General features: G+C 37.9%; 1 long non-coding RNA gene across 1 annotated transcript; it reads right to left on the bottom strand.

Moving 5' to 3' along the window:
- Positions 1–5,996: 5,996 nt before the first annotated feature.
- Positions 5,997–10,006, bottom strand: LOC110595848. The gene is made up of 3 exons (XR_002482113.1): positions 9,920–10,006; positions 9,317–9,465; positions 5,997–6,065 (listed from the first exon to the last, which is right to left on the bottom strand). It is a non-coding gene; the product is annotated as an uncharacterized LOC110595848 (long non-coding RNA).
- Positions 10,007–10,584: the final 578 nt, after the last annotated feature.

Below are 10,584 nucleotides of genomic sequence, written 5' to 3'. Positions count from 1 at the left end.
CTACCACGCCCGGCGGATTTTTTGATTTATTGTAGAGATGAGGTCTCGCTGCCCAGGTGGTCTCGAACCCGCGGGCTCAAGCAATCCACTCACCTCAGCCTTCCAAAGGTGCGGTATTACAGGCTGAGCCACCGAGCCCGGCTCTATATTTTTGTTCTATAATAAAATAACTGGTTATTTTTTTAAATAAAGGGACTGTATTTCCTTATTAAAGTACTACTATAAATAATTTACAAAAAAATTTCAACTTACATTGATAAATCAAGGGCTTCAGACATAATTACTTTCACTTCTCCAGCATTATTTCTGGAACAATGGCCTTTTTCATCATTGTTTGCCTAATAATTTTTGCCTGTGCTCTTGTTTAGTATTTTATTAAATTCAAATAATCTTTGGTTAAAGTCCCACTGTTTCCTATGCATGCCCTTGGAAATAAATAGATAGGGAACATCTCTATGGCCCACCTCAGCAGGAAGAAGTTACAGAAGATTGATCTTTACCCTGATTCCCCAAATCATAAAAATATTTCCAAGGGTAGAAATAAAAGGAAATAAAAGGACAGACCAAAAGTGAGAAGCCATTTTTATTTCACTCCTTAACCTTAACCACAATAATAAAAATAAAGACTGTGTCCTAAAAAGAAAAATACATACCCTAGGTTAAAAAAAAAAAACAAAAACTTTGCCAACTTTGTCTTTTTAAAAACCCAGACTTCTCAAGCATAACCTATATTAACCCATTCCAATGTACCCCCTCCTTAAAAAATTACCAATCAGTCTTTGCTAAAGTATCTCCAGCCTCTACAGCAAGTCCAGGCAACTGTACACTCCAGTGTTCATGCTGTCTTGCCCACTTCATCCTCCATGCCTTGTCATTCATTCTGACCCAAAGACCTGGTTTTCATCAAAAAGTTCCAGAAACAGCTGGTTTCGGTGATTCAGCCTGTAATCCCAGCACTTTGGGTGGCCAAGGTGAGTGGATTGCCTGAACCCACAGGTTTGAGCCCCACCTGGGCAACTTGGCTAGACCTCCTCTCTACAATAAATCAAAAAAGAAAAGTAGCCAGATGTGGTAGCATGTGCCTGTAGTTCTGGCTACCTGGAAGGCTGAGGCAGAAGCATCACCGGAGCCCAGCAGATCGATGCTGCGGTAGCCAGGATCATGCCACTGCACTCCAGTCTGGGCAACAGAGTGAGACTCCAACTCAAAAAAAAAAAAAAAAAATTCCAGAAAGAAGAACTAACTCCTGCCTGGCAGGGACCATTTCTCATCATCCTCACCACTCCAACAGCAATCAAGGTCGATGGGACACCAGACTAGATTCACCACACCCAAATCAAAAGGGCCAGGGAAACTGACCTAACTCCACCAGTTCATGTGACTGATTGTGCTGTGGCAGCAAGGGACCCCAAATATCCACCCCCTCATTCAACAAGGGAAAAACAGCCACAGTTCAGTCAACTGAACTGCAACAAAGGACTCCAAGAATCCTCTCAAGGTCACCTTTTGATGTACATCTAAACCATGGGAATCAAACAGACTGGTTGCTAATTTCATTTTAAATGCATTGTCAGACAAAAGTAAATGTTCACCAGAAATGATTCACATTACTCTAGATAATGTAACTGGTAAAGCCTCCTGCCTTATAACTCCAGGTTTCAATCTAACAACTTCTCTGTTCTCTGATATTTGTAACTTATCCCTCACCCTAATCATGGCCAAATCCATGGCCTATGTGGCCCCTGCCAACACCTGGTTAACTAGTTCTACAGGTCTTACAAAATGTGCTACTACCAAAAGGTTAATTAACCAGTCTACTTTATGTGTTACTGTTCATGTTCTACCTCAGGTTAATGCTTATAGGGGTCCTGAAGGAGCTCTTCTACTCAATCCCTCTGGTCTTCCAATTGCTCGTTCAAAATGTGCTGTTACCTTGTTAGTACCAGCCTTACTTGGACTCAATGTATCAGGAACAGCTGCAATTGGCACCACTGCTCTGGTTTGTGGAGAACTGGGTCTATCTAACTCTGCCCAAGAAATTGATGCTAACCTAGGAAATCTGCAATTTGCCATGGACCAACTCCATGACCAGGTAGAATCCTTAGCTGAAGTCATCCTTCAAAATTGTACAGGCCTAGACTTACTTCTTCTATCCCAAGGTGGACTCTGTGTAACCCTTGGAGCAGCTTGTTGCTTTTATGCCGACAAATTCAGGGTTATTAAAGATACTCTTCAAAAAGTCCCAGAAAATTTAAACAAATGACAAAAAGAAAGAGAACATAATAAATCCTGGTTTCAAGCCTTGCCTGACTGGAACCCATGGTTAACAACTCCTGTTACTGGTCTAGTTGGACCCCCTGTATTTCTCCTTGGTTTGCTCATAGGGCCATGCATAATAAATTGGATTATTCATTTTGTCAAACAATGAATCAATTCTATAAAACTTATGTATATGAGACCCCAGTATAATAATATACTTATGACTGATGAGTCAACACACTGACTCATGAACAAGTAAAAGGGGGGGGATGAAATGAATAAAATATGAAATATCACATCTGAAATCCTATAATAACCTGTAATAGCTAGCTTGACATAAATAACTCCATTTTGTAACAGATCTTCCATGTCAACCTAGAAATAAGCCCCTTACGTAACCTTCCCATAATCATATCACATACCCACATTCCTGTGCCCTTCAGTCTTGGAAACTCCCCAGGTGTGCAAATTATGAAGCTATCTTCACAATCAAATGTTTTGCCAAGAAATATGAATCAAACTGTACAACTTATGTAACCTCTACCTTTATAACCCCCCCATGCACTTTGTTCGGGGCCGAGAATTCTTTGGACATTAGTCCGCTCTCGGTCACCGGCGTCAATAAAGAACTCATAATTTGACCCTCTCTGCATGTTGGCATCATTTCTCACAATCCAGCTATAACAGTTACACATGCTTCAGCCATGAACCTAGAGACGAATGAGGAAAATAAATCTTTTGTCCCTGATGAGGGATATGGGCATTTTCCACAGAATGAATACGTTAGCTCAAGAAAAAAAGGGTCCACCTACTAAGTAGAACTGGAGAACAATAATGAGGGAAGTACCTTCCAGGAAGTACTAAGCAGCTATCTTTTTACTATCAATTCAGATCCTCAATGGGAGAGTATTTTCCTATGTATCAATATTTATTTTCTATGACTATCTTCCTCTAATCACAGTTGAAATGTTACTACTTTTCAGTCTGAGAAGAATGGCTCTTTTAATTCAGAAAGTACAGTTCTCCTAGTTCGGTGAGTTCTGTTACTGCTCTTTTAGTTCAGCAAGTTCTGTGTTCTTGTGGAGGAGCCCCCAAGAAATGTTTCAGTTCTTAATGTTACAGCTCTTTTAGTTCAGCAAGTTCCAGGTTCTTGTCTAAGAAGAAAGAAAAATAAATAGCATGGACACCAAAGAGCAAGTAAGTCAGAGTTTATTAAGCAACAGGAAAGCTCTCAGGAGTGAAAGGAGACCCAAAAGTGGATTGCTTGTGAAGTGGCAGAGTTCAGGGGTATTTATGGGCTCAAACTGGGGAAGTGCATGCTGATTCGTTGGCAAGTGGGCTTGAAAATGCACCACTCAGAAAGAGGAACAATAATGCAAAGGACCAATCGGGAGAGGACAGGGTAAGGACTAATTGGGGGACAGCACACCAAAAGGAGATGGGAGTGCTCTCCTAAGTTCATGGACTTCATCTGGAATTTGGTGCTTGGCTCCTCAGGTACCAGGCCACTCTTGGTTTGGGGAAGTTTTACTGGGTACCCCCCAACTATCTGCCTGACCAGTTTCTTCCTTCCTCCTCTCTCACTACAAAAACATTCAACTTTTCTAAGTTGTTGAATAGATTTTTTAATAAACATAAACTTTGATCTTCTCCTTTTTTGTCTTTTTTCTGGAATAAAACAATTAAACATTGATTATAAAAATTATTGATAAACTAGAAAAGCAAAATCCTCATTATTTCAAGGCAGTGTCAGGGAGTGGGGAGAAAACTGTGTATTCAGAGCAAAACACCCCCTGTTAAAGCTTAATGTAATAAATAGGTAGCAAGCAAACCAACCTAAGAAAACAAACAATGACCTAATCCATATTTTCAGTAAAATTTGATGAAAAATTGCATCCATAAAACAATATGGTCTTCCAAGAAAAAATGAGCAATCCAAGAGAGACTTCTTAGAATTGAAGGTACTTTTTATAAACTGAAAATTCAGTTAACTGAATCAAAAGGTAGATTGAATATTGCATCAGTAAATAACTGAGATAACTGCATTAAAAATGCTGAGTCAGTATGGTCACTGTCATGTATATTAAGCTAATATCGATACTAGTGCTTGCTCCCAGAATTAAGTCTTGAAAAATAGCATCTTGCTAAATAAATATCTATTTTGGTAGAGTAACTAGAATGAGTGTTAGACCAGGAAAAATAAACTCAGAAGTACCTGAGTTATATGTCCAATGTGACTCTTTGGAAAGTTCATATAAATAAATGAATAAAGAAAAAAAGTAAGCATATCAAAATACAGAGATAAATAAATACATAAATTAAATGGAAAACAAGATATTTAAAAACAAGTTAAAACATTTACTCAGGACCATTGCAGGAAAAAAAGTAAGTCTTCAGAAGGTAAAAACATTTCAAAATAACTTCCCAATTAAAAAAAAAAAGTCACCAAATGTCACCTCCAATTTGGATGTTACCTTGGGTCTCTTTTCTCCCTTTCTCCTCCCCCTTTTCCCATCTATTCATTAATCAGTTAAATACATACTGAACATTTAATATATTCTCAGAAGCATAGATACAAAAAAACGCGTGAGACCCAATCCTCATCCTAATTGGTTTCACATTATGTTTGAAGGAGAAAGACATGCACAAATTACTTAAATTAATTTAGTATTTTTTAGATTGGGCAGAGCACTAAAATTTGCTTAGCTTTAGTCATAGCACTTACTGGTCTTTAATTTTACATAACATAGTCATTCACAGCTTTCCAACCTTCCCTGCCAGGGATACCTAGCTCCCAGTTGCCCAACCCATGCTCCTTCTTTCTTCTTTGCAACTTTGCTTTTAATATAAGCTGCCACCAAATGGGCTGATACCTGGTGGGTCTCCAGTGACGTCCTTAACCCAGAGTGCAGAGTATCTGCTCTTACCAGGACTTGCCTCCACAAACTTTTAGTCTTCCCTTTAATAACCTCTGAAGTTTGGAATTTAGGATGGGAACTGTAAACCATTCCATATAAATTAAGCTTTAATGGCATTATGAGAAATATAAAAAGCAAAGCAAGACAAATTAAATAAAATAATATGAGACATTTGCCTAAAAGACTCAAAGATACAGAGCGTCCTGGCAATTAATTTTAAGTGGAGGAAAAATAACTTGACATTTCTTTTTTCTCAGGAAGTCAGATTGTAATGAGAACTTAAATTGGCAGAGCCAAAAAATAATCCTGATTTAGAAAGATCCAGGGAAAGGATTTCATTTAGGGTAGTGAGAAGAGAAAAATAATAATAAATGAATGCAACCAGAAAATGGGTTAAACGATAACAAAATGGAAGAAACAGTATAGAAAATATACACAGGGATTTTGCAATATGGAAGGAAACCTAGAAATAATGTGGAAAAAAGAAAGAGTAATTCAAAATGCAAGTAAATAATTAGTTAAAAACATACTAAAACTTGGTCTCAGGGTGATATCTAAAATTTATTTCACTGAATTTTTCTAATTGTACTTTTATAAAAGAAGCAGGTGTGATATTTAGTATTTGAAATTATCATTAAAAAGGAAGGAGGAAAAGAACACTTTTTCAAAAAAGAGATAGGCACAGAAAACTTACAAATAGGCTAACTTTACTGGGAGAAAGAGCCCTGGGGTCCAATGAAATAAACCAGAAAAGGCAGGGATGAGGTAGTTGACCAAGGACTTTGAGTACCAAACTTACCATTTTCCTTTAGACTGGAGGAAATAGCTTCAAAAGACCCTTGGACAGTGGTGTACCTTTGAAATAGATTTGCCCTGTTATAGATAAAACTGGAGAAACATTGGAAAAGATACAAAAGCATTAGGAGGCAAAATACTCACTCTGAATACAAATATTAATAAGTGTATATTTGAGGATTTCATATTTATATAAAGGATATATTAACAACTAATCCAATACAGTGTAAAATAAACTATAAATGAGGTTTTACAAAATGTTTGGGGAACCTGGACGTTTACATAATTTAGGGGAGTGGAATCAAGTAATGTATATAATTTAGGGAACTTCTTAAGCAAAATAAATACAAAAGCACAAATACAAAATTGTTAGGTTCCCACCCAGTGCCTTGGAAAAGGCTGGTGAAAATGAGAGGCTGCGAGTAAACCCTGAAGTTCAAGCTTTGTTAGTTTCAAAGTAAATTCACTTGCAATAAATTCACTTGTGGAATCCTTGTGTGGTAAATAATGGAGATACATGAGAAAGTGATAAATGAAAACAGATTTCCTGTAGTTTATGATCACACTAAACCAATATGACTTAATCAAAATGATTTAGCAAAATCAGGGAGAGGTAAATGAAGTGATGGTGCCATCTGCTGCTTAGTTTTAGGAACTTCAAAGCTCATTAGAGGAAGTTAATCTGTTTTATTAATTTGGGAGTAAAGTTGAAGAATTTCTACAGGCTTAACCTGCCATAATTAATACGTCACTTTCATTCTGCTGAACGGCATCTATATTTACTTATGCCTAAGAAATTACTGTTGTTAAGGGTTACCTTCTGTTATGAACACCTATTAGATTCCTTAAATAATTATCATTTGTTTATTTATTTATTTATCTATCTATTTATTTATTTATTTATTGGAGACGGGGTCTTGCTATGTTGCCCAAGCTAGTATCAAACTCCTGGCCTCAATCAATCCTACTGCTTTGATTTCTCAAAATTCTGGGATTACACACATGAGCCACCAATTCTGACCACTTATGTTGTTTTTATTTTAAAATTTCTGCCACCATAATTTCCCAGATAGAAAAAAAATGTAAGTTAATAAATAAAATTATACATGTAGCTATTTTTAATTTGATTGTTTATTTTCTTCCTCTATACCAGACCATAAGCACTATGAGAACAGCCTTTATGTGTATTCACTATCTACCCTACCCTATTAGCATTAAAGAAAGAAGGCATTCTAAATAGTTATTAACTGAATAAATTGATAATTGAATGGCAAAAGATGAGGAAAAAAATTCTAATCCATATATCTTTGTCAAAGCCAATTATAATAACTTGTATAAATAAAAATATTTGGAACTATTATGTTGGTATCTAAGTTATTGAAGTATATAATCGGCCTTTTAAAAACTGCATAGTAGGCATCTCACATCATTTTCAAAATATAAACACATAGCCAGCAGAATATAACACATGGTAGGCATCCCACATCATTTTCAAAATACAACAAAATAATATGATAGATAGACATGAGATTTAGAAAATTTGCTTATTTTAATTTTTTTTAATATTTGGGTTTGTCATAAATAAATGGTAGTGCTTTGTAAGCATATCTTAGTAAAGAGCTTAGAAAAGCCAAATGATTTGACATTTATGAGTATATTGGCGTAGAGGCCTGCTGTCAGCATTATAGGGTGCTTTAGTGAATGTAAATTATTTATTTTACTATCGATTGTTTATTCTCAGAGTTGAATTATAAATGACGTCATCTGTGCCACTAAAGGAACAAGGGATGATATGAGGCATGTGACTTTTCGCTGGCGGACAACATGGACCATTAAGTTTAAATATGTTGTAACCAAGGGTCAGTTTAATAATTGCCAAAGCTCAGATTTCTTTATGGTCCACATGCAAGTCAGATGGATAATGTTCCTACACAGAACTCCATGTTTTCCAACTGTTTCGGTGCCTTGAACCTTCTCATTCTTCTCTGATTTTTTAAAAAATTGTTCCCAGGAAACAAGGGGTTCTGCAATATTTTGATCTACTGCCTCCTTTGCAGTTCTTGCCCCGGTGAGGTGAGGAAGTTCATGAAGAAATAGGAGCTGAAAAGATTTGGGAAGTAAATGTAGATGCAAAGGAGGTACATTTGGAGATACTAAAATATAAGAATCAACTATTTTAAATTTGCTCATTTTACTTGCTATGTTTGAATAATTTTGGACAAATAGATTCAGAAAGGTATATGTATTCTGCCAAACCAGAACAACCTAAGGTTTGCTGTATGAAATACTCTAAGGTAATCCAGTATTTGAAATTATACTCACTTATACACCATCTATTTTTATTCTGGCCTGAGTGTCTTGCAGAAAAGTAAACCACAAAAAAGTTGTCCAGGAGCAGTAGCTTACGCCTGTAATCTCAGCATTTTGGGAGGCTAAGGTGGGAGAATTGTTTGAAGTCAGGAGTTCAAGACCAGCCTGAGCAACATAGTGAGACCTTGTCTCTACAAAAAAAAAAAAAAAAAAAGCCAGGCTCGGTGACTCAGCCTGTAATCCCACGCCTTTGGGAGGCTGAGGTGAGTGGATTGCCTGAGCCCGCGGAGGCGAGACCCGCCTGGGCAGCGAAACCTCATCTCTACAATAAATCAAAAAATCAGCCGGGCATGGTAGCGCATGCCTGTAATTCTGGCTACTTGGAAGGCTGAGGCGGAAGGATCGTTGGAGTCCAGCAGGGCGAGGCTGCGGTGGCCGGGAGCAGCCACTGCACTCCAGGCTGGGTGACAGAGTGAGACTCCAACTCAAAAAAAAAAAAGAAAGAAAAAAAATCATAGTGGTGCAATACTGCAGTCCCAGCTACATGGGAAGCCAAGGAGAAAGAATCACCTGAGCCTAAGGTGTCAAGTTTGTGGTAAACCATGTTGGTACCCCTACACTCCAGCCTGGGTGACAGAGTGAATCTCTTACTCAAAAAAAAAAAAAAAAAAGTGCCAAGTGCCAAGTCAGAGCATGCTGCACAGCACACTATTTCAACAACAATGGCAAAAAAATTCTAAGCAATGTTTAAAAACACAATTAAAACTAAGTTAACACTAAATTAATATGCTCTTTATGTTATTTACTCAATATGCTGTAAGAGCTTAAGAATCTATTAACAAAAACAAAAATATTTTTGAACTAATAGTATGAATAGCTAACATTTATTGAATTCTTACTAAATTCTCAGCACTATAGGAAGGACTACATAAACATTATCCTATTAAAGCCTCGAATATCCATGAGGTAGCTACTCGTATTAATCTCATCTTTCAGTTGAAGAAATCAAGGCATCAAGAAGGCAAATAACTCACCTTAGATGACAAAAATATTCAGTAATTGACTGGGATTTAAACTCAGACAGTCCAGCTTCAAATTCCTTGTGTTAAACCATCATGTTTATTTTCCAATAAAGAAATACATGCATCAACATTATTTACATCAGGAGTCAGCAAATTTTTTTCTGAAAAAGTTGAGAGAGTAAAAATTTTAGAATTTGCAGACCATTTACAGTCTTTGATGCGTATATTTTTTAAATAACACTTTAAAAATGTAAAAATCAGAGAAGTGGCAAGATGGCGACGGGGCAACCCGGTCTCTGAAGCCCTCTGCAAAGGAGATCTGCAGTGGGTCTCTGACTCTCGCCCCGGGGGGCTGGGGACCCCAACATCGCAACATGCTCTTCATACAGGGTTCGGCCATTGCCACCGCTGGGACATCGCAATGGACTGGACAGTTACTGCTGCGCAAACAGAGCCCCTCCCCCCACCGCCACTGCCATCACCACCGCTGCTATGGCCTCTGTGACGGGTAGCACATCACACCACCCGGCCCGAGGCGATCCATATCAAACCCCTTCAGGGAAGATCTGCTGGGATAGCTGCCACCTCTCCTGCGACAGAGACTGTCCTACCCACCTGGTGTAAGGCTCCTGTTGCTTGCTCAGAGGCAGGCAGCCATCTTGTTCCTGTCCGGCCCCACCCCCTCTGGGGCAAGCAGCTGAGATAGCACCACCTGCTGGCAATTCAAGGTAACAACACTGAAACGGGAGAAACAACCTTGATAAAGACATAGACCAAAGTGCTGAACAAGGGTAATCTGAACTGTCCTTCACAGCAGACCAGGGGCAACTGACCCTAACTGCAAACTAATTTACCAGCTTGAAAAGAAAACTAGAAATCAGACCTGAAAGGACATTGGACTTAAACGAAATGTCTCAGAGTGTGCTTCATTGATTCTATTAGTTTAATGACTTAATTCTATTCCTATTGTATTGTTCCCTTTTTTCTTTTTTTCTTTTCCTTTTGTTCTTCTGTAAACCATATCTTTGTATACAGGAACAGCACACTAACAAGGTGGTTGGTTAGCTTGTATGTTAGCATCACTATATGTTTTATTTTTATTTTTTATTTTTTTGTATGAGAGTTGGTTCGTCTGTAGCTGTGGTCTATTGCTTTTATCTGTTTCAGTATAGGCCTCTCTCTCTATTTCTTGGCACACTCGTTTGTTTTCCCCCTTATTCCTCTATCTCTCCACTCCTCTCTTCAACCCACTATCTGCTCCATTCTCTCCCCTCTGCTAA

This window comes from Carlito syrichta, unplaced genomic scaffold (assembly GCF_000164805.1).
Source record: "Carlito syrichta isolate Samal-C Ts95f unplaced genomic scaffold, Tarsius_syrichta-2.0.1 Scaffold304704, whole genome shotgun sequence".
In the NCBI taxonomy this organism is placed as follows: domain Eukaryota; kingdom Metazoa; phylum Chordata; class Mammalia; order Primates; family Tarsiidae; genus Carlito; species Carlito syrichta.
The sequence above is the reverse complement of the archived record's forward strand: the minus strand, read 5'-3'. Positions and strand labels throughout refer to the sequence as shown.